The sequence below is a fragment of the Ochlerotatus camptorhynchus genome, unplaced genomic scaffold, assembly GCF_037179485.1.
Source record: "Ochlerotatus camptorhynchus isolate MF236.1 unplaced genomic scaffold, CSIRO-AGI_Acam_v1.1 ptg000168l, whole genome shotgun sequence".
NCBI lineage: Eukaryota > Metazoa > Arthropoda > Insecta > Diptera > Culicidae > Ochlerotatus > Ochlerotatus camptorhynchus.
Genome location: NW_027040658.1, coordinates 90143 through 115346, shown reverse-complemented (window position 1 = coordinate 115346; position 25204 = coordinate 90143). Strand labels below are relative to the sequence as shown.

Below are 25204 nucleotides of genomic sequence, written 5' to 3'. Positions count from 1 at the left end.
TCCATCCTGAACCAAATCGCCAATAGTTCAAGTTAAAGGTCTACTTTTTGAATTTGTAATAAATTTCGTTGATATAACAAAATATGCAAACTTCATTGCAACAGATTTTAACTTGAAAAAATTATCAATTAATTTACTATTATTGCACTTCCTAACTTCGACTGCCATTTTCTCGAAGCCTACTTTTTCCATATGGGACTGATATGGGATTATAGGCAGTGCAGCTTCTGAGTGTTCTCCGCTGATACACACCACGTCTCGCTGACGTTTAACAACACAGATTTCACGTTCGAGTTGAAAATTCGGATTTTGCTGCGTTGACTTAGCTAGTTTGATCTCCATTCGTTTCGTAAACTCGCAAAGGCTACCCTAGCCTTCTTGATTCGTGCACCTATGTCGCTCTTGGTCCCGCCGTGTGACGCTTTTTGGCTGCCAAGATATTGGAAACTTTCGACCTTCACCAATGCTTGCACCGCTACCGTAAAGTTGGAAGGGTTGCCCGTGTTGACATCCAACGGTTTGGTCTTGTTGAGACCCGACGCTTACTCTGCATATTAGAGCGCCGTTGGGCTGGTAGAGCAACATCATCAGCCAAATCGAAATCGTTTAGATGCTCCATGGTGATAGGCTGCCAAAGCAGCCCACGGTTCTGTACACGGTCAATTGCACCCACTATGATCTCCTCAATTACGATGAGGAACAGTAACGGTGATAGCATACATTCTTGTCTTACACCAGCTACTACCCGTATAGGGTCAGACAAGGCTCCGTTATGTAGAACGTGAAAGCCTGATACTGTGCTTCGATGAGGTTGACGATTTTATCTGGGACTTGCGTCTCAGAGCGCCCCACAGATTCTCGCGATTGAGTCGGTCGAAAGCTTTAACGTATTCAATGATTACCAAATAAAGGGACTCTTGGAATTCATTGACCTGCTCCAAGATGATGCGGAGCGTGACAATATGGTCCACACAAGATCTTCCGGCACGTAATCCTGCCTGCTGCCGCCGAAGATTCCCGTCGATCTTCACCTGTATCCGATTCAGGATAACTTTGCACAGAACTTTCAGAACAATACACAGTAACATGATGCCTCGCCAATTGTCGCACACAGTCAGATCCCTCTTCTTTAGGACCGTTACTAAGACGCCCTGCAGAATAGTTAATGCAACATATGAGCGGATAGCATGGGGTCAGCTTTGAGCTCATGCTTCGGATAGCTGCTTCAACCTCCTGCAGTGATAGGGCCTCGGAATTGACGCGAGTGATGCGCCGCACCCTAGGCGGATCATGCCGAGACGTTGATGGCTGGTTGGCCGTTGAAACTTGAAGAAGTTGTTCGAAGTGCTCAAACCAGCATTTCAGTCGGTTAGTGGGGTCGGTAAGCAACCGTCCGGTCGTGTCCTTCACTGGCATCCTCGGGTTCATCCTTGCTCAGGCGTCGTGAGATATTGTAGTAATTTTAAGTAGTCCACAAAGGTTTGAGCCTCGCGCACAAAATTACGGATATAGAGAACTGATTTAAACATTTGATAAACAAACAAAAAATTGAACATTGAAGCATTATGCCTTGAATTAGTAGTAAGTTTTTTGACTGAATGTCAGCTGTAATTACACAGAGAATTAATAGACTGCTTGGGACTAGCAATCATCATAACTGGAAGAATGTGTTGACGTGACACTCGATTTTATGGAAGCCGAGAACAACTCTGCACTTCCACGAGGAATCACTGGGATGTTCAGTAAGAGGGTTGGGTTTGCAGCAGGATTCGTTTTTGGTAAACTATAAGCTGACTTGATGTCTGAACGATCCTGTAACGCGAACAAGCCTGGGATTGAAACCACGGTATTCTGCTCAGTAAGCAAAATCGTTTGCTACTAGTCAAACGAGCTCCTTTTAATCAACGAGTTGCTGTTTTTACCATGTAGACATACTAACAAATAAAACGATTGACAAATCTTGCATGTGGATGGGTTTTGAGATTAGACTCACGATGTTCTGCTCAGTAAGCAAAAATGGTCGCTCTACAGCCACCGAGCCCTTCATCATACCGCTATTCGAGTTGTTGTAACCATTCAAACCCGGCACCGACAACAACGACAAGTTTCGCAAAATGCACGATAAACAAGCGATTTGACCATAAATCTCTTTGATATGGATATTCTTGGGACCGTATTATTCTGCTCAGTAAGAAAGCCACTGCAAGCGACGATCTTTAATCTGAAAACTTAAAGGTCCTAAAAAGCACTTTGGCCTTCATTAAGTTCCACTTTCATGCGACGTTTATTTCCGATACATAACTGGAGCGGTCACTACCCAAGTCTTGCCACTACTAACAAGGTACAAAAAAAAATAACAAGTCGGAACTAGGGCCCGATGAAAAATCCTACTCCAGTAATGCAACACGAAAATTTTAGCTACCAGCGTTACAGGATTGAAAAGATAAAAATTAATAAAAAGGAAGAAACTCACCAAGTTTAGCCAAAGGCAGCTTAGGATGTGTTGTTGTAGAAGTCCAAATTGTAGACAGCCCATTTGACACAGGCCAACATGAACTAGTCCAGTTTGTGGTAGAGCTTGCTGCACACTGTCTTCTAAAACAATGTTTATCCTTTTCGAGATTCCTTATCAATCTCGCGCGATTTGTAGCGCTGTTCAAGCTCCTCCATCCTGGCTTCTCCTGCAGCCGAAAACCATGATAGAGAGCGCACGCACAAAACAAAGAGCAAACTTAAAACACAACCGTATCCGAGAGGGTTCGAAACTGCACTTCAAGCGCTCAGATCAACTACCAGTCTTAAAAACTGCAGGCTGCAGTTAAACGTGTTATTTCTACACTTAGCCTCGCTTTCTGGATATGAAGATCCTTTTCTGTGCTGTTAGCTGTCTGCTGATAGAATTCTCAAGCAATTGAAAACGAGGACGAGGACGTGGTAAATAAATCATCGTCAAACATGGATGAAGAAGATGGCGATGTTTTAGAAAATCTTGCAATGAAAAAATCTTTCGAAAGAAGGACTACGCAGTTGAAGGCAGTTTCTCCGGGTTTAAAAAGTTTGATGGTAAAGGCCGGATTTATGAAAACTTTGCAAAGTTTGTACTTTTTCTGAGTCTGAAAATTTCGAGACTAAAATTTGTTCTCATATGAGAAAAGATACGTTGAATTTACTTCGTATATTTTGATTAGGAATAATCAGAATCTTGGGATGTACAGGAGATTCAATAAATATAAATTTCTCTTTACAGTCGCTTTACACGTTTAGTTGATTTGTGACTTGTATGGGATAAAAAGATTTAAAGCAGTGACCTTTACCGTGCGAGGAATAGATGCGAAGCACTAAACCAGGACGGACTTCTTTAAATAAGTTATTTTTCTTAATTTTGATGTAGGATTACGTCTTCCGGCAAGTTATTGAGGGTGCAATTTTCAAATACCAAAATCGACCGCGTTACGAAAAGTGGTCAGGTTTTGGCCACTTATAACTCTATCAAAACCGGATGGATCTAAATTCTAAACAAGCCAATCGATTGGAAATGTTTCTACAAATCCACTAAAATAAACACTTTGTCAATTTTCAATAGGTCTCTATTGAAAACCACACAAATCTTCAAATGTTGAAACGGTGATCAAAATTATCACCGATTGCCTGCATAAAGCGCTTTCTCTAACACAGATTTCAAAATCGAATTCCATCCGGTCTCGCCGAACGGTGCTTATTGAATCACCGATTGTGGTGGTGTCCGGTCGGTCGTCATCAGCAGCAGCAGTTCTCCAGTACACAACGAAAGGCTGCCCGCAAGCAGCAAGTTGCTGCTCACATGAGCGTCCATTCACCAAAGAAGTGAGTGTGGGCCATCTATGCCAAGCGCGTCCTTCTTCCATGTTGTGTTGAACGCCCTAATAGCTCAGCATTACTCAACCATTACGACAAAATGGTCCTCTTCAGGACCACCATAAATTTGTTAAATAGTATTTTCTGGACATTTGTCAAGGTCATCAATCGGATGTCAGTTCCCATAAGTTTAAATCTAACATGGCATGTATTTTTAAAGCAACATTGGGAGTGCAATTTCCAAAACCCAAGTCAGTCGCAGCATGAAAGTGGTCTGATGTTGATCCAGAGATGGTGGATTTTAATTCTTGATACGCCAATCGATAGGAGTTTTTTCTACGAATCTGTTAAAATTAAGACTTAAGAAATATAAAATTGCACGAATGTGCAACTGTTGCTATGATAGTTAAAATTATCAGCGATTGCATGCGAAAAGCGCTTTCCCTAACACAGATTTCAAAACCGAAGTCCATCCGGTCTCGCCGAACGGTGCTTATTCAATCGCGGTTCTTTTCAGGACCATCATAAATGATTGTTGTTTAAGAGTTAATTGTCATTGAACGTTCGCTCGCATTGCTGCCAGCCAAATCACTCCCAAAGCTCTTTCATAATGTACCCAGCAACTAAAAGTTTGTGGTCAAATGCGTAACAGTATTGAAGTGGTACCTACAAATTCACGCAGTGACCGAATACCACATGACCTTGTCAATTAACCAGGAACACTTCGAATTACGGTAAGGTTTTCTGCAGGACGCTAGCAAAAGCAAAATAATTTCGAATATGAATCAACATCTTGAAAACCAAGACCGCTGTAATTTTGACGTCTTTGCAAGAGTTTTATATTTTAGACTAAGAAACAACTTTGTGCAAGACGCCAACTATCTAAAATAAATTATTAAAAAGTTACATTTTGAATAGCATACAAGTTTAGTACAATAATTTTGAAACAAAAGATGGCACATTTTACATACTCACTCAAGTGACTTGTTTAAGAGTTGTTAATTTTGTTCCGCTAGATTGTTGAACCACTGTTCAACGAACCTGCATGAAAACTTTTTTTTTTTTTTAATAAATTCGGTTTTTGATTATGGAGCTGTAAGCCTTTTGGACCTTTACAGTATCACCACTGTGAAGCAAATCAACCACGTGGTTAATGAGAACAATCGTAGCTTAGACCTTTGCTTCGTCACCGCTCAGGATACTGCTCCGCATTTGCCTAAGGGTGTTTCTCCGTTGATAAAGACTGTTCCACACCATCCTTTTTTAATTATTGCACTTGAAGGCAACCAAATTCCTGAGGTCATTCTCCCCTAGAAGTCTCCTACGATTTCCGAAATGCAAACCACGACAATATCGAGGAACTTCTTTCAAATTTGGACTGGCACAGGATACTCGTCCCTGCCGATGTCAATGCAGTCAATGCGCTCTCGCATATTTTGGCTTACGTCATTGGGCGACACGCAGGCTTGCCAAAAGCTCCATCAAGAGTCATCAATAAGCTGAGCTCCAGCATATTTTGATGATGAAGCTATACTTGATGCTCAAGCTGGGCTCTTGCCAACCCGCATCTTTGTGAGGGATGCGGAGCTCGTTCTCGTATGTAAGGGAGAACAGCCCATAATGCACCCCTGGGGTAAAATGTCCACTTATAGAAAAACACCGATAACTTTTCCTCAGATGCATTTTCCGGGTAACGGTTTGTGATTGTTTTCAACTGGAGGTTTAACAAATAATTCTTGATCATAAAATCATGTATTGACCTACTGATTCCTTAAAAAAATTGCATTTTGTGCAAAACAGGACACAGTTGTTAAAATCATCGACTGTAAATTAAGCTTTTATCATCATGTATCACAAAAAAAAAATTAAAAAATTTACGTTTCGTATATTTTTTAGATATTTTACTTGATGAATCACAGTTTAACATTCCATTGAGATTTTGAGACCTTATTTCTGATGTAACATAAAGAAATAATCATTTGAAATACCGCATTCCTTTGCATTATCTACTTGCAGGGGTTATGGTTTGTTTACCATGGGGTGCATTTTACCCCAATGTTGTGGTGCGTTTTGGCCATTGTTGTCGTGCGTCTTGTCCCAATGTTGTGGTGCATATTGTATCATGAATCAGGCGTTTTGCCCCGATATCATTTTGGAAGCAATTTAAAAAATACCTTGAAAGTCATGGAAAATCATCCTTTTGTAGTTCTAAATCACTTGATCTTTGTAGAAAAAATGGTAATGAACCAAACGCCATTACTTTCTTCTTGATTTTAGCTTCCACTCGCCAGCCATTGACGATTTTGCTTAAACGGTGCGTTTTGCACTATCCTACCCTACATCGACTCTGCCTGCCGAGCAGAAAATTTTACTTCGTGATGCGCTCGCGCAAAGCAGTAAACTTGGAGCTTCGTGATGTATTCGTAGAGAGCTTGGCTCTTGATGGCTTCTCCCAGTGCGCATGAATGAGTGATTTTGTATTGTATTCGAGAAAGAAGTGCACAACCAAAAAGTGAAAAAAAAAACATTATGGAACGTATGCATACCCCAAAGTGGCAATTGTATTCATAGGGTAGCTGTCTATATTCTATTCTATATATTCGTGTTGAAAATAAATGGATTTGTTTTTGTTTGGTTCGACAACTATGCGAACAAAATAAACATATTTTGAAATTATTTTAGTATTTTAGTGCAGGGTAAAGCAAAATAAAACGGATTGCAAAGAAATGAAAATAAAAAAGATCTTCGGGCAGGGCATCTAAATCCCTGCTTATTTTGGGGTGCGATTAAGAGTGAGCTGTGGGTATTGGGGTCCTTGTTCGGGATGCGGGGACCTGTCGGGGTGAAATTGATACAGTGGGGTTTCGCCGGTTTTGTCAAGTTGGTTTCCGGATCCATATTCGGTTTTGCCACTTTCTGGCCGTTTTCTGTTAAGTTGGCAAAGCAGGGGCAACTTTTTCCGAATGTAAACAAGAAGAAAATAAAAAGGCATGACACGCTAAAAACCGTTTACCCAAATCTTATATTGTTGAACTAAACATGCTTTTGAATTTAATTCAAACATAAAATATTTAGTTTAAAACATGCTTTCAATTTACTTTGAATAATTCATATGTTTAGAGTTGTGAATTCTCGATGAACATTTCAAATGGTCCTATCTGCTTTGATCGATTCTCTTCATCGAATTTCTCTTTTTTTATAACCACTGCTATGCAAACAAATTTCGCGCTAATTCTACCATATAGTTTGATAAAGGAGGTTCTTATCTAGCGTCAAAAACGTCAAATACAACAGGAAAAGGTTTTTCAGCTGAGTTATTGACGAAAGAGAAAGTCGATGAAGAGAATCGATCAATGCAGATAGGATCTTTTAAAATGTTCTCTAGAATTAATCGATTCAGACTTCACCTGATTTAAACAACGCTAGACCAACAATTGAAATAGGCGGAACAACAAAATGTAAAGAATTGCTTAAAACATAAATTCTTCGAAAATCAAAGCACATCCAAACAATCTAACGCCATCATCTGATAGAGTAAACTTCCTTTATCAAATGGAAATTTTAGTTTACGTGGTAGTGTTTTGATTCTCAAGAAGTTTGTGTTTAAAGCCATTGCTTACGTTTGGTTGTTCTCCCTATTTCAATTGTTGGTCCAATTGGAATTGAATGAATGAACATGTTAAAAGGCAACGGGAGAATACGAAGACAGCACCAAGGGATAATCCATAAACGGAGTAATTAGTGCCTTTACTAGTTTTTCCCTCGTACATTCTAAGTCAGAAATATAATTTCGTTTATCCACTCATAAAGCACTTAGCGGAAAAAGCGATCAAAGATTTTTGTGATTGAGTTTGAGTAACCCAAAAAGTGGTCCCCGAGTTAAAAAAAACATCAATCTCTAAAAATTTTACGTTCTCTGGGAATGATCCTATAGGCCATTGTATAATATTTAATGGAAGAACCGTGCATAAATCAAAGGCCGTGTGAGCTCTCTCCGAATACATAACGAAGCTCTATATTTACGGTTTCACCGAGTCCATCCCGAAGTTCAAAATGTTGTTTGGTGAGCAGAGCCGATGTAAATCACGCCTCACTCAAGAACGAACCCCGCATCACTCATCGTGATGCGTGTTTGTGGAAGTCCAGCTTGAGCATCAATCTGAGCTCGAGCTCTTTTGCGCTCTTTGGATTGACACCATTGCTCTTTATATGTGAGGGATGAACTAGCTCACGATGAATGAGCATCTATACGGCATAATCTGAGTTTGAGGCAAGCCTGCCGACACGTTCCGAAAAAAGTTCCTAAACAAGGTAATCATTGTAGTAGGCATAGATTTAAGAATGTAATGATAGTAGGCCAAGCCAGGATACTGATAATAAAACGTGATTCATATTCATCTACTCATCGGAACAAGACGTTTTATTTGGAGCTGCTACATTGGCGACGAGTGGTGAAACGTTACCCGTACGTGTTTAAAGACAATTTGAAGTTCATCAAATAAGACGAGGGCGAAGGTTAGAGCAGCAAGGCATCACAAGTCGATTGGACGGAAATTTTCTTCAAGTTGTGAAAATTGTTTGAAACGTCAACATGTCCATGGTAACGAATATTTTTTTTTTCTTAATAACAGTTGTTTGAGTTCCACTAGTATAACTTGTACATTCATTTTGGAAAATGTGAAGTTTTAAATCTTTCAATGTTGAAAACAGAACCTAAATGAAGGGAATTATGGAAAAATATCCAGGCCATTTAGGTAGATAAATGTAGGGAATAATAATTCCAAGCCATTTGTCTGAAAGTCTACTGAGGTGAGGCAATTGAATGAAGGGAATACAAGTTCCAGGCCATTTAGAGAGTCAAATGAAGGGAACAAAGATTCCAGGCCATTTGACTGATCCCATATAAGGGAAAAGCGAAGGGAACTTCGGGTTCCAGTCCGCTATGTATTTTGAGGCAAAAAGTTTGGTGGAATGGCATGGACAGAATGGTTCAGGAGTACGTGAAAGACTGCACAGGATGTATACTGGTATCGGAGGCAAATGTTGAACCAATGACAAGGACAGTTTTGCCAGAAGGTCCTTGGCGTAAATTGGCATTGGATTTCACTGAAGTAGCAAACGGAGTCCATCTCTAGATAGAGCTGGAATTAGGGCGTAACAGCTTTTGTAAACAATGACTTTAATCGACGATTTCTAAGAACTCAAGGCACACACACGCAAACCAACATAACCGTCCAGTAGGAGAAGTCTTCCTCTACCCGAAGGTGTTGTTGATTTGCGTTGGCGAGCCTTAACTTTCTAGAAATTATCGAAAGAAGTCATTGTTTACAAAAGCTGTTACGCCCTAATTCCAGCTCTATCTTGATCTATTAGTTGTTGTTGACTACTTTTCAAGGTATCCTGAAATTGACGTTATAACTTCAACTACGGCAAAGGCTACAATATTCAAGTTAAGAACTATGTTTTCAAGATTCGGATATCGGATGTATGTGATAACGGTCCTCCTTTTGCATCAGTTGAATTTATGCAATTTTTCAAGACGAGCGGAGTTAAAATCATGCACTCAGTTCCATACGCACCGTTCCAAAATGGTTTGGTAGAACGACATAATAGAACATTACTAAAAACAATCAAAATAAGCATAGCAATGAAGAGATATGGAAAAATGATCTTCAGGATTTCCTACTAGCATATCGTAATACACCCCACTCAATAACAAATGTAACTCCAGCAAAACTAATGTTAGGAAGAAATTTGAAGGATAAAATCCCTATGATTGTTCAAGCTGATTGTTTGAAGGTTTACAACAATGCAAGGTATTATGACAAAACGAAGAAAGAAAAGGGAAAAGAATATGGAGACACAAAAAGGCGGGCAAAAGAATCAAGAATAGACGTTGGAGATCATGTGGTAGTGAAGAATCTGGTGAAACGCTGCAAATTGGATACCACTTTCAATCCACAACCTCATGTGGTCGTGAAGAAAAATGGAACAAGACTCACTCTGAAGAATTTGTCCACGGGAATCGAATTTGACCGTGACGTGAATCATGCAAAACTTTTGATTTGTAGTAACCCATTCAACGTCGGAAGTACAGCTTTAGATGAAGTTCTCACCAATTCTGAGGATGTTCTGGTTAATGAAATGGAGGAAGAAGCAACAGTAGAACCGGTGGAAATTCGAAGAAAAAGACAGAAACGCAAACCTGAATATTTAAATGATTATGAAGTTTATAAGATTATTAAACAATGATAATAAAAATAATAATAATAAAATTAAAAAAAAATAAATGGAAGGAGAGATGTAGTAGGCATAGATTGAAGAATGTAATGATAGTAGGCCAAGCCAGGATACTGATAATAAAACGTGATTCAAATTCATCTACTCATCGGAACAAGACGTTTTATTTGGAGCTGCTACAATCATCATCATTGGCAAACAAGTGAACTCCGTATGTTAAAGTCTTCCAAAAGAGCCGCGCTCAGAAAATACACCAAGTACCATACTCTACAACTTAAGGACCATTATGCGAGGATCAATCATGCGTATCAACGTATCAACGGAAGCTTCGATCTCAGCCGAAAACTTTCTGGAATTATGTGAATGAGCAACGAAAGGAGTCTGGGTTTCCATCGACTATGGTACTGAACGGCGAAGAAGCTTCATCCCCTCAGGACATTTGCCGTCTGTTTTCAACCAAGTTTGCGAGTGTATTCTCGGATGAGAACCTACCTGATGAGCACGTTTTTCAAGCAGCCAGTAATGTTCCAATGTCTGGTCAATCTTTGGCAGCTATCAACATCGACCTCGCTATGATAACTAGGGCGGCTTCGCAACTGAAGTCTTCATTTAAGCCTGAACCTGACGGAATTCCTTCCGTCGTTCTCAAGCAACACATCGATAGCCTGGTGGGGTGTTTCCTTCCTGCTGGAAATCAGCTAAGATGTTTCCAGTGCATAAGAAAGGGATGCAAAAGAAACATCGACAACTATCGCGGCATAACATCGTTGTGTGCCATATCTAAACTGTTCGAGTTGGTCGTTATGGAACCATAAGTCTCTCACTTCAAGCAGCACTTGAGCGAAGACCAGCATGGTTTCATGGCAGGGCGGTCTACTACTTCCAACCTTCTGTGTCTCACCTCGTACATTACGGAGAGTATGACACACCATATGCAAACATCTACACTGACCTATCAGCCGCCTTCGACAAGTTGAACCATCCTATAGCGATCGCCAAACTGGATAGACTCGTATCCTATCTATCTGATCGTCAGTTGGAAGTTGCAATCGTCGACTGCCGATCTCCTTCTTTCCATGCCACTTCGGGTATTCCGAAAGGTAGCCACCTCGGCCCGTTGATATTTCTTGTGTATTTCAACGACGTCAATTTCGTCCTCGACGGTTCACGACTGTCGTTCGCAGACGATATGAAAATCTATTTCCGAATCCAAGCCATCGCTGACTGCCACCTTCTCCAACTCCAACTCAACGCTTTTGCTAATTGGTTGTTAATCCAACAAAATGTTCAGTAATCACATTCTCACCGAAGAAACATCCAATTACATTCAGTTATATCCTAGAAGGCGTTGACGTACATCGTGTGAATCACATTAAGGATCTGGGAGTCATCTTAGGCTGTGAACCATTTGCCGAGTTAAATTTAACTCGTGGTTAAAAGTGACATTTCGAAAGTTATTTTCTATGTTCGAAAATCCCCGTGCTGTCAATCGACCGGTTTTCGACCCAAGGTTGTCAAAATTTAACTTCTTGTCTGTCAAAAGTAACCACGCTCGGATAGCAGGGTTAATCGATAACTTTCCATCTGTCAAATTTTAACCAAAAGTTAAAATAATCCACCAAATGGTTCAGAGCCTTAGATTGTCAACTCACATTCAGCCAGCATATCTCGTACGTGATCGAAAAGGCATCCAAGTTAAGACCTGGAGGGTCTTTTCGAATTTTTAAAAAAGGACGCGAACTCGTTGACGGTCGAAACAGAAGTGAAGTATGATTTTATTTCAATTATGAGTTAAGTACAAAATGCAAAATAAGCAGCGGCTAGTAGCCGGCTACTCGTTGACAACAGCTTGAATTCCTCACGAGTTGAATGCCTCGATGTGGTGCAGCGTCAGCGTATCGCAGGTGCTCGGTCGTCCGGTGTGCTATATTGATGATTTGGTGGATCGGGTGTTAACTACTCCCCCCTTTGGAATGTTGAGCCTCCTGGGTCAACGACTGGTAGAAATGTAGGTGTCAGCAAGTGTCGGTGGTTGATATATGTAATGCAGCGGAAGAGCCTGTGGTTTTTCGTGCGGTGTACTAATGTTGATTGAAGCGGTTTGTTGACGTGCCTTAACGAAGATATAGAATCCAATTAAGATGATCAATGTTGTGGTAAACGATAATCCTCCCCACAATGACCATGATGTTACATCTGCCTTTGTCTGCAGGTATCCCAATTTGTTAATGTTTTCTAAATGAAGTTGATGTATTCTGTTAATGTTAACAGTTTCGTATGTTTGAATTCTGGATATGTTTAAATCAGTTGATGGCGTGAAGAACGGTTGTTCTACGACTCGGATTATTGCGTTCGTAAAAGTGTAGTTTTGAAAGGTAATAGAACAGTTTTCATAAACGATCAGATATGAGCCTTGTAGGTGTCTGTTCGTAGCTCCGCAGGTGTTGCGTAATGTATCGTTTACATCGTTCAAAACTACTGTAGTGGTTCCCATCTCAATGACTGGAATGTGATTGTAGACTGCTTCGTATGAACAGTTGCTAGGGGATCCTATTATGACGTTGCTGATGCATCTATCGTTAGACACGTCTTTTAGTTCAGAGTTTTACAAATGGTCCAGTTTGCTCATTTTGCACAAGGTGTTTTTAAGAGATACAGGTTTGACTCGCTTTTGAAGAATAATTTGCCAGGTATTATGATACGCTCTGCTCGATTAATCACGGCTTCTGCTCGAAGGTGTTGAAATGTGGTTTTGCTGAAGTTGGGGATGCCTACGATGTACAAGATGACTTCTCCATTGGTGATGACCGATGTAGTAACAAACTGCAAGGCTTCGTCTATCAGGTGCTGGTGAATTCCTTGTGTTTCTAATCTTATTGTGATTTCTTCAGTTTCATCTGGGTTTAACAATTTATTGTTTAAAATATTCAATTTTGAAAATATAATCGCATTTCTAATAGCTTCGATTTCGTCATTTATGAGATCTAAATTGAACATGATTTTAAGTGAATCTTACTCTTTTGATATTTCTTTAAAGTTTTGGGAATCTTAGGAAGTAATGTCGTTCAAGTAGTTGGTCAAATTCACAAGGTTTACATGTAATTTTTCGTTGATTTTTACTTGGTCATTATTATTGTCAACAAGGTGATTTATTGAATTGTTTATAGCATTAAGGTCATCTGAATCAGGAGATCAGCCATCCATTTCCATGCTTTGCCTAAAGCGTCCCATCTTCTGATTCTATTGCTTTTTAGTGGTTTAACTTGTGCTAGGTTGTTTTTTACAGTTTTGATTCTATGTGCAAGTATGGGGTTTGTATTATTTTTTTCATTTACAATTTCTTCCAGATAGGCCACAGTGGTTTGGATAGATGTAACGTTAACGGTGTGTATAATTTTTGTGTAACCTTCTAATATTCTTCCGTCTCTTAATTTTTCAACTGCTATGGGGTTTTTATCAAGGTTGTGGATCTGGAGGGATGCAAGGATGGGAGGTATGCTGAAATGAAAATGATAGGGGTGGCATTAGAGGAAGGTTGCAGGATTCACCAGAACTTCTCTAATTTTGGGTTCGTATATTTAAATTCTTAATGTTTGATTTATGTAGATTCTGATTTTTCTCGTTTCTCACTGTTACTCTTTGATTAGTTTGAACAAAATGTTTTTTGAAAATTGGTTTATGTTTGCCTTTGAAAATTTTATCCTTCACAAAAATCTCCTGTCCTGTTTCTAACTCTGGTGGTTCTTGTCGATTTTTGTTATGAGTGCCTAATAAATTTTGTTGTTTTTCCTTTAATTTAACAATTACTTCATCATATTTTTTGTTTCTTATTTCGTCGAGTTTTTGGACGGGAATGGAGTTATTTGATTTGCCAAAAAGAATTTCCTTGGGTGTTTTTCCGGTAGTGGAATGGATTGTATCGTTATATTTGTTCACGGAAATTGTCATTAATCTTTTGCAGGGATAGGATGGGTTTAAGGATTTTTCAATACGATATAATTCGGTAATTGTTGAATGGAAACGTTCAACTTGTCCATTCACTTCTGACTTGTTGCTAGGTGTCACATAAGCTCGGATGTTCAGATCTAACATTATGCCTCTTATTTCTGGTGACAAAAATGCTTTCTCGTTATCTGTTGTCACGGTTGAAGGAATGATGTTAGATGTTATAGTATCCTCAAATGCTCGGCGAATGTGAATAATATGTCGGGATTTGATTGGTATCATCCTTCCAAATTTTGAAAATTTGTCTATGCTAGACAGGAAGTAATTGTTATCGACCTGGTAAATATCTATATGAATGATATCGTATGGGTGGTTTGGGATAGGTGTTTCTGGGATATGAATTTTTAAGGGATGTCTGTCATATTTTGTAGTGTTACAAGTTTCACACGTCCGCACAAAGTCTTTAATTTTAGCAAAGAGCTTTGGAAAGTAATATTCACGCAAAATTTGTTTCTTGTTTTCATCAATGCCTCGGTGGGCTCTTTCGTGAGTCTTTTCAATTAATTTATCTTGCTCATTAGGGTCGATTACGTCAATTAGAAAATTTTGTGTGAATCGGATTTTCAATAAGTTTGCTCTGCTAAAGTATTTCCTATATATTTCCTGAAGTTGTCCGAGAATAGATGTTGTCCGAGTTTCAGATGTGTATAGACCAGTAAGCTTACTCGGAATGAAGAACTCTTTCATAATTGTAGTTAGAATTTGTTCTGTAAATCGAGTTCGCCTAATTAAAATTCTTTTGTAACCGGGAAAGGGTGTCGTCATTGTCGTTTCGGGGTTCGTGTTTGTCTGTTCAAGGATAATTTGAAGTCGAAATGCATTTAGTGGAGCTTCGGTTGAAATTAGTAGTTACTATCATCGTCTTCGGCCGAATGTTGTGTTGGGGTGAGTGAATTTATCTGAACTCTACTTAAAGCGTCTGCAACAACATTTGTCCGTCCAGGTTTATATATTATCTGGTAGTCGTGTTCCTCCAAAAACGACTTCCAGCGTTTTAATTTGGCATTGGTGTTTTTTGACGATAGAGAGAAAGTTATCGGTTGATGATCTGTTATTACTGTGAATTTTTGACCATAGATGTAGTTCCTGAAAACTTTCAAGGCCCAGTAGATAGCAAGCATTTCTTTTTCTGTGGCTGAGAAGTTTTCCTCGGACTTGTTTAATGTCCGAGAGGCAAAGTGAATGGGTTTATCTTTTCCCATTTCGCCTTGACTGCTCCTATGGCATAATTAGAAGCGTCTGTGGTTATAAAAAATGGTTTGTTGAAATTTGGATACGTTAAAATATCACTAGAGGTGAGTATAGTTTTGAGTTTATCGAAAGCTTCTTTCTCTGTATCTTCAAAGCTATTTTTTTTTATTTGATGAAGGGTCTCTCTCCCCTCTGAACATATTTGTAAGAGGTTTTGCTATTCTAGCAAAATCTTTCACAAATCTTCGGTAATATCCAATTAGACCCAAAAATCCTCTTAATTCCTTGATCGTTTTCGGTTCAGGCCATTTCTCTATTGTTTCGATTTTATTTTTGTTTGGTTTAATTCCATTTTCAGTAATTACGTATCCTAGAAATTCTACCGATTTTTTAAAAAATTCTGACTTATCGGGTTGGACTTTCAGATTCGCTTCCTGTAGTATTTTTAAAATGGTTTCTAAATTTTGCATAGCCGCTTCCAATGATTTTCCGAAAACAACGACATCTTCCATGTACACATAACAGATTTTGCCTATGTGTTCACGTAATACGTCGTCTATTGCCCTTTGGAAAATTGCTGGAGCGTTTTTTAAACCAAATGGCATACGAACAAACTCGTATTTGCCATGGTTTACCGAAAATGCTGTTTTTTCGATGTCTCTGGGATTCATCTTTATTTGATGGAACCCAGAGGCTAGATCCAGGGTAGTAAAATAACGGTTTCCACCGAGTTGATCAAGTATGTTCGAGATTTCTGGCATCGGATACTTGTCTGAAATTGTGTTTTGGTTTAATTTCCGATAATCTATGACGAGCCGAAATTTCTTCTTACCTGACGCATCCATCTTCTTTGGAACAATCCAAACTGGTGAGTTCCAAGGAGATCTAGATGGTCGAATGATTCCGTCATCTAATAATTTTGAAATTTGTGCATTAACTTCTTCCTTATATGCGACAGGATAAGGATAGGATTTTTGGTAAATAGGAATATCATCTTCTGTACGTATATGACATTCCACATTTGTAGTACATGATAATCGATTATCAGGGTTGTGAAAGACTTGTTTTATAGAATTTAAAACTGGGAGTAACGCACTTTGTTCTTCTTCGGAGAGGTGTGAGGTTCTAATATTTGAAGTTAGGTTCACTTGGTTTATTTTACGTGGATTAGGGGAGGGAAAATAAAAATGTAAGGGAATGTTGAGAGTTGTGTCATTGCCAAACACTTGTAGGGTCGATGAACCAGAAATGAGATTAAAATCTTTTCCGAAAATTAATTCGGTTCCGATCAAACCATCGAAAAAGGTATGAAAGTCAAAAACCAAAAATTCTGATGGTTCACATCTTACGGGTTCAAATAACGAAAGATGTACCATTTTCGAGATAACGATTTTCCCAGTTACTCCTTTAACAGGTTCATCTGGTATTTTTTAAATAGGTTTACCAGAGTGGTACGCCCAGTGTTTAGAAATTAAATTTACACTTGCGCCACAGTCGATAAGCAGTTTCATTTCACCCTTTGTCGTAGGGACTTTGATGTACGGAAGGGGAGAGATTTTGGCTTTCAATCGAACCATTTGCTCACCCATTCCGCATCGTTCTCTAAAAAATTTACGTTTGTCTCATTTTCCTCATCTTGGAGTCCTGTTTATTCTTGCAGTTCGAAAGTTTCTATTTCTTCAGCAAAATTCAAATTTACTTCATCAGGTTCATCGTAATCCTCTCTTGAAATATCTTCGAGTTGATGGGCAACTCGTTTTGTAGGTGGATTATTAGCCTGCATAGACTCGGATGTTGGTCTTGCAGTTTTGAAGTTTGGTCGATTGCCGTAATTTAGCATGCGGGATTGAATTGATTTATCTATGTCCATTGGCTCAGGTTTAGGTTGCTGTTGGTAGAAGGTCCTATTTGGGGCAAAAACATTTGTATTTTGCGGTCGGAATGGAGGTTGATGTTGAGTTTGGAAGGAATATGGTTGTTTGTTATGGGAATGTGTTTGGAAAGGAGTTTGATGGTTGGATATGGTTGCCTAAAGTTTACTGGTGGAGGTTGGTAATGGTTTCTAGGTGGAGGTGGTGGAGCATTTGGATGGTATCTATTTGTTGGAACTGGTCTGGGTGGTGGAACTGGAATGTTACCACGAGGAGCTGGGATTGGTGCCAAAGGATTAAATTTGAAGGGAGCACTACGAGCATTTAGATTCAAAAATTCTACGCAGTAGTGGTAGGCTGACGCTAGTGATTTTGATTTGTAATTTTTGCAGAATAATGACAGAGGTTCACCTAAACCTCGGATGAACGTGTCAAAGGCCATCATGTTATAAAGCTTGATTAGGGCTGCCTCATGCCCTTTCCAAGTTTCGTCTGTAGATATTGCTGAGCTGATCAATGTTATCATCTCGCGCACTCTACTGTAGTACGTTTCAATGGTTTCTTGCGGTCTTCTTGACATGACCTTTAACTGGTTGTCAAGCGTCATCAGATCGCGTTTGTCAGCGTAGTATAGTCTTAAAACATCTTTTATCTCACTCCAATCGTTTGGAGTGTTATTTGAAATGAGGATATCGTTTGCTTCGTTTTTTATTTTTCGTCTTACGGTCTTCATCACGAGATGGTACTCGTAACTATCCCGAAATTCATTGAATAATTCAAGGCAATCTTCAACGTCGAGGATCCATGTAGAAAGATCTCGTGCGTTGCCATTAAAATCGGGTAAATCTTTAATGATACTAGGAATTTTACCTCTGTCGAGGAACCCTACGTTTGCGTCAATCGCATATCGTGGAGCTGGACGCGGTACGTTTGGAATGGGAACGGGATTTGGAACAACTAATCGTGCGGGTTGTAGGATTGGATTTAGGTTAGCTGGATTTGCCATTTTTTTTTTTGGAAAAATCAAGATAACACTGCTAATTTTACTTCACTTCACTCACTTTTTTATTGATTTTTTTTGTTTTGAGTTAGTAGCGCGCCTATCTGTGATATTCTAGCGGGTCACTTGCGGGTGGTCCGGGTTCGCCGCTGTGTTATTAGTATTCGATTTCGCGTTTTTATGGTTTTGAATTTAGATGGTTAAAGTTTGGAAAATTGTTATGTTAGTTTGCGGTATTTTTTGTGATATTTCAGGGGCTTGGATACTGTGGGTCAGTCCGCCTCCCTCTGAATTAGTATGCGATTATTTTTTTACGCCCTAGCAGCTTACGGTGCGGTTTTGGCTTAAAACTATTTCTTTCTGTGTTAAATTGATACTCACAGTAGCAGCAGGAGCAGGGTTTTCATTTCCTGTCGGTGGCAGCGATAAACTCCAATAACCACTGTTACGGGTAGCGGGTGTTCTTTTCCAGTGTACCTATTCGCCGATTCCAAAGACGCAAGTCGCTGATTTGACAGCAAGTGGAGTTAGATCCGGTCGTTTGGCTCCTCAAAGGTGGCTCAGGGCAGCTTCGTGATTAGACACTTATACAATTACTGGATAAAACGGTCCCGAATTCGGGCGCCAGTTAAGACCTGGAGGGTCTTTTCGAATTTTTAAAAAAGGACGCGAACTCGTTGACGGTCGAAACAGAAGTGAAGTATGATTTTATTTCAATTATGAGTTAAGTACAAAATGCAAACTAAGCAGCGGCTACTCGTTGACAACAGCTTGAATTCCTCACGGGTTGAATGTCTCGATGTGGTGCAGCGTCAGCGTATCGCAGGTGCTCGGTCGTCCGGTGTGCTATATTGATGATTTGGTGGATCGGGTGTTAACTTCCAGAACGCTCGGCTTCATTTTCAGGATAGCTAAAAGTTTCACGGACATCTACTGTTTGAAGTCGCTTTACTGCTCCCTCGTCCGGTTGCTGTTAGAATACTGCTAATACTGAATCCCAATTACCAAAACAGTGTACAAAGAGTAGAGTCTATTCAACGACGATTCATCTGGTTAGCCCTCCGACGATTGCCTTGCAGGGATCCTCATCGCCTTTCAAGCTACGAAAGTTAATTCACCTGGATCCTTTGTGGGGCCAAAGAGATACGACAAGGGCCCTGTTTGTGACAGACAATCTACAGAGCAGAATCGATTGGCCTTCTATTCTACAACAAATCGACGTTAACGTTCAACCACAAGCACTCCGTAACAACGCAATGCTCAGGTACCTTTTCGTCGTAAAAACTATAGTTCGTATGGTGCTATCAAAGGGTTTTCAATCGTTTTGCTTCCTTATTTGATTTTCACTTGGCACGCGAGACGCTGCGTCAGAGACTCCTTGATATATTTTTTAAGAATAAGGAATTAAGTTGGACTTCACGGCCTTTGCAGCTTGTTACTTCTTGACTATATTGTATTTCCTAGTATTGCTTAATCCATCATTAGGACTAAACCCAGTCTGTTGATGTAGAACCAAATTATTTATTTATTTATTTATTTATTTATTTATTTATTTATTAGTCGTCAATCAGTGTAGACCGTTTTACAGTTTTACTTAAACGCTAATTGTTACAATTTTACTTCAATTACTTGCATAGCATTTATATTTTATTATTGATGCCTAGCTAACCTCGTGAAGAAAGTTTTTTTAAGCGTACTTTTATTCATTGTTATGTCAATATATTCACAGTATGTATTATAGCAAGACATCATTCTATTCAATGGGCTGTTTTTGGCATAGTCTGTTCTTTGATTGTTGATGCTAAACAAATTTCTATTCCGCAGTGAGCGAGTGGGAGCATAAAAATTGATATTTTCCAAAATCTCTGGACTGTTAACTCTTTGCGAAATCACATCGTTTATAAAAGCAATCATTGCGAACTCTCTTCGCTTTTTGAGCTCATCTAAATTAATTAGCATACAACGCGATTCATAAGATGGAAGTGGAAAACTCGTCCAACCCAACTTTCTTAGAGCGAACAACAAGAACTGCTTTTGAACTGATTCAATGCGGTTTACATGTGTATCATGATGAATTAACAAATAAACAAATGAGCATGGCCTAATATATGGTATTAGTGCCTTTGATAACCTACGCTGCGCAGTACCCTTTCTTCCAAGATTCATAGACAAATTGAAATGTGTGTCTTCGACAGTCAAACAAAAACCTCCCGTGCCACTTTTTAGGTACCCTACTCTACGCAACTAATACTGGGTTAACGATCATTTGAAACACGAGCCGCAACGACGTCATTACCCCTGCTGCAGCAATCTGTCACAAGGATTCTCCAAAGGTTTAACTTACCTGTCGGTCAACCACTAGAACGAAACCATACAAAGACAATGCTATCCTTTTTACGAACCCCCTTTTGCAAAACCATCCACTCCATGGGAAACCCATTCCACCCGCAAGCAACGCTCAATCAATCAAATCCTCCCGCACCCCAAAGGCGGTTCCGAAAGCGAATCGCGGCTCAACATTCATTCACCATTTCATCGTTGTTAATGATAATCATCTACCCCCCTTCCTTCCCGTTTGCCAATTCTCGTTGAAACCCTTCGGCTCGGATATTGGAGCGCCACCTGTGCTTCGATGCGAAACGCTTCACAGTTCCACAGTTTCAGGCATCTATCTCTGTTGCGGTGGCGGTGAATCCACCCATCCGTCAATCCGTCCCAAACCGCCCCCCCCCCCCCCCGGAACCATCTCGTTAAACCGTACTTCACGTGCCATGTTCCTCGTTGCCTTCTAATTGAGTGATTATACGCGATAGCGACACACTCGGCAGCCTAGGACATCCCCCGACACTTGTCATATAGAGGATCCGGTAGAACGGGTTTATCAGCGTGTTACTGTTGACTGGGGGGTCCTTGAAACCGATAGCGGTGATTATCATAACTTACGGGACTGGTGTACCGTGCCCGACGGTTGCTTTGACACTGACCACGGTGACTTCGAAAACAAACGATTCTTCTTCTTCTTATTCGCATTTAAAGCTTATTGCGAGCTCTCAGCTCAGAGTTCTAAGATGCACTTCTATAGAGTTATTGATTGAGAGCTTTCGATGCCAGGTACAATTTTTGCATTTAGGATAATTGTGTGGCAAGTACAATCATACTCTATTATTGACCGAACCGGGAATCGAACCCAGCCAGCTGCGCCTTAACCGACTGAGTTAAAGGAGGCCCCAGAAACAATCGCTTGGCGGGGGGAAATTAGCTCCCCGGACATATCGGATGAAGGTTGAAAATCGGAACAATTTCTCCCCGCATGCCGGTCCGGAGACGTTACCGGAGCCACGTAGCACAAGCCGAGGAAAAACGGATCGAGTTTCCCGGGTTCTTAATTTACTGCAAATGATGTTACGGAAACCGGTTTGTCATCATCTCGCGTTTCACCTGTAACAACAACACCACCTCAGGATGACAATGTCCCGGTTCGTTTTTCTACATGTAGCTAGACGCTTCTATCCGAGGGAAAGTTAGCAGCTGGTTAAACGAAGTGCGAGAACGACGACAGTAGTGCGCCGGCAGTGCCAGTAATCACCATTAAATGCTTCATTTCAACTCGATGAGTTTAGGAAGGGGGCGGGGGACCACTCCATCATAAGGTGCAGCATCAGTTCCTCCTGACTCAACACTCGAACGGTTGCCGAGATGGCTGCTTGATGGGTTCTCGATGGGACGGTTAATGGCGAAAAGATTTCCAACCGTGGATGTAAACATCTTGTTTGTGGAGGAGCAATATGGTGGTAAATGGAGGGCTATAATGAACTCATAATCACCTCGATAAATCATGATGGCTTGAGTGGGCGATGGGCGAAGCGTTTTTGCATAAGAAGCTTTCCGGTGCGATACTGAAGTGTCTGTGTTGGATGATGGAAATCCATTTTATGAGGATCAAAATTATTCGATGCATAACTGGCAGATGGTTTTTGGAATTTCGAAGACAAGCGTTTCCGTGAAGTATAGTTTTCAGCCTTACTGAACTTCGTATCCAGTTCAAATATTCAATCCCAATATCTAATCCCAATACTGAGACCAACTTTTAATAGGTATTCCAAGGAAGCTTAAGGTCTAAGGTCACGCGTCCGCCATTTTTGTTGGTTCATTGGAAAACTGGTGTTTTAACCCAATTGTCTCGAATATGGTAAAGATGATCTGGGATGACGAGTAGAGGTAGGAATTCATGGTATGACTCCATTTCGAAATCCATTATGGCGACTTCTGGTCCTAGCAAGACTTTCAAGTACGAAATGTCCAGATCATTTGAAGTAAATCCAGTGAAGCTTCGAGAACTTCAATGAAGTCCCGAGGCTTTAGGGGAGTTTCGAGAACTTCAGTAAAATTTGAAACTGCAGGTAAGCATTTTACCAAATACAATTTCCTACTAAGAATTGACTTAAAGTTCTAAGAACTTCCATAAGCTCCCGTGATTTCGCAGAAGTATTCGAAGCGCTCTAGAGACCTTCTTTTAAGTTCTTTGAAAATCTTGGTCGTGGTCAGAACTTAGGAACTCTTAAAGTGTTCAATTTAAGAGTTCCTGAAGTTCTGGAAAATTTCCATAAAATTCCTCGAATATACGGAACTTCCCTGAAGCTCACGGAACTTTTCAAATTTGTTCGATAATTTCCCAAAGTTCTAGGCAAAAAAAGGAAATCTCGGAACTTCCCTGAAAATCTAGGAACCGTTAAAGAATTCTCAGACCATCCTAGAAGTGCTCGAACTTTGCAGAACATTCTATAAATTTCAGAGCTTTCCGGAAACTCCGAGAACTTTAAAAAAAAATCCGAAAACTTTCCTGAAAATCTGAGAACTTAGAACTTTTTTGACACTTTCCTTAAGTTCTAAGCATAACAAAGGATTCGCGGAACTTCCCTGAAAATCTAAGAATAGGGTAAACGACAGCTTCGGCAATACTTTATTCTATTATCGTCAGGAAGGCAAACGTCCTTGAGAGCTCTATTTTGGCATATGGATACATTGTGATTCAGAGCATCCATTGGCCAAATTTGAGTGCTCTAGGGCTTCGTTTACCCCCACAGACGATAATAGGTTAAGGTATTGCCGAAGCAGACATTTCCCCTAGTAAAATAATTATCGGACCATGCCAGGAGTACCAAGATTTTGCACAACATTCTTGAAAATCCAGAGCTGCCTGCAAATTCTGAGAGCTTTTCGAAAAAATCCCTGAACTTTGCTGAAGATCTGATAATTTCGTAAAATTCCGATAACTTTCAAGAAATTCCGAAAATTTCTCGAAAATTTCGAGAAATTCCCAGAATTTTCAAAAGCTTTCCAGAAAAGCCGAGTGCTCGCACAATTTCCATGATCTTCTCTATAAATCCTAGAGCTTCCCAGAAAATCCGAGATCGTCTCAAACATTCCAAAAATAGAAGAGAACTTTCAAGAAGTTCCGGTAACTACTCAGACGCTCTGGGAACTGCACCGAAATTCCGGGGACCATCTATAAATTTCGAGAACATCACGGAAAATCCAACAGCTGCACAGAAGTTTCGTATAATTCTCACAAATTCTGAATACTACTAGATCTAGATAATCTAGATCCCTTAACGTTCCAGAAATTCCCAGAGTTTCCTAGAAAACCCACAAGCAGATCCGAGAACTTCCCAGAAATTCATGGATTTTTCCAAAAAATCCGAGAATTTCCAAGAAGCTCTCAGAACTTCTCAGAAATTCTAAAATCATCCTAGAAGATCTGAGTACATCCCCAATTTCCGAGATCTTCGCTATAAAACCTAGAACTTCCCAGAAAATCCGTGAAATTCTCAAAAAATTCAAAAACATTTCAGAGTTTTCCAGAAGTTCCGGTAAGTACTCAGAAGTTTTGGGAACTGAACACTTCGCATACATATTGAGAACTTCACAAAAGATCCAAAAGCTTCCCAGAAGTTCAGTGTACTTCAGACAAATTCCGAGTACTACTAGATCTAGACCTTCTAGATAATGGAACATCTCAGGAATTCCGATACTTTCCCAGAAGGCCCTCGAACTTCCTAGTAGATCCAAGAACTTCCCAGAAATTCCTAGAACATTCCAAAAAATCCGAGAATTTTCAAGAAGATATTAGAACTTCTCATAAAATCTAAAATCCTTCTAGAAGATTTAAGTGCATCCCACAATTTCCGAAATCTTCTCTATAAAACCTAGAGCTTCCCATAAAATCTGAAAAGTTTCAAAAATTCCACAAATATTAAACAAATTTCCAGAAGTTCCGGTAACTATCAGAAGATCTGGGAACTGCTCACTTCGCATACATTTTGAGAACTTTACGGAAGATCCAACAAGTACTACTAGAACAAGATATTCTAGATCTAGAAACGACCCAGAAATTCTAAGAGTTTCCCAGAAGACCTTCGAACTTCCTAGCAGATCCAAGAACTTCCCAGAAATTCCTAGAACTTTCCAAAAAATCCAAGAATTTTCAAGAAGATCTCAGAACTTCTCATAGATTCTAAAATCCTTCTAGAAGATTTACGTGCATCCCACAATTTCCGAGATTTTCTCTATAAAACCTAGAACTTCCCAGAAAATCTCAAAAGGTCCAAAAATATAAGAGAATTTTCCAGTAGTTTCGGTAACTATCAGAAGATCTGAGAACTGCTCACTTCGCATACATTTTGAGAACTTTACGGAAGATCCAATAACTTCCCAGAAGTTCTGTGTATTTCAGACAAATTCCTAGTGCTACTAGATCTAGATCTTCTAGATCTAGGAATGACCTAAAAATTCCGAGAGTTTCCCAGAAGACCCTCGATCTTCCTAGCAGATCCGAAAATTTCACACAAACAAGATCTCTCCAAAAACTCCGAGAATTTCCGAGAATATATCAAAACTTCTAAAATTTACCTGGAAGATCGGAGAAATTCTGAGAGCTCTCCAGTATTTTCGAGAGCATCCCATTAGTTTCGAGAATTTCTCAGAAGATTTGAGAACTTTCCAAAAAAACTGTGCATTTTCAACACAATCCGAAAACTTCCCGAAAATTCCGAGAACTTTCAAG

The 25204-nt window shown here is 39.8% G+C and overlaps 1 long non-coding RNA gene across 1 annotated transcript in view; it reads left to right on the top strand.

Annotated features, from left to right (window-relative positions):
* The window catches only part of LOC135701562 (uncharacterized), a 109032-nt gene that overhangs the window by 5426 nt on the left and 78402 nt on the right, over positions 1-25204 (top strand). The window lies entirely within an intron of this gene.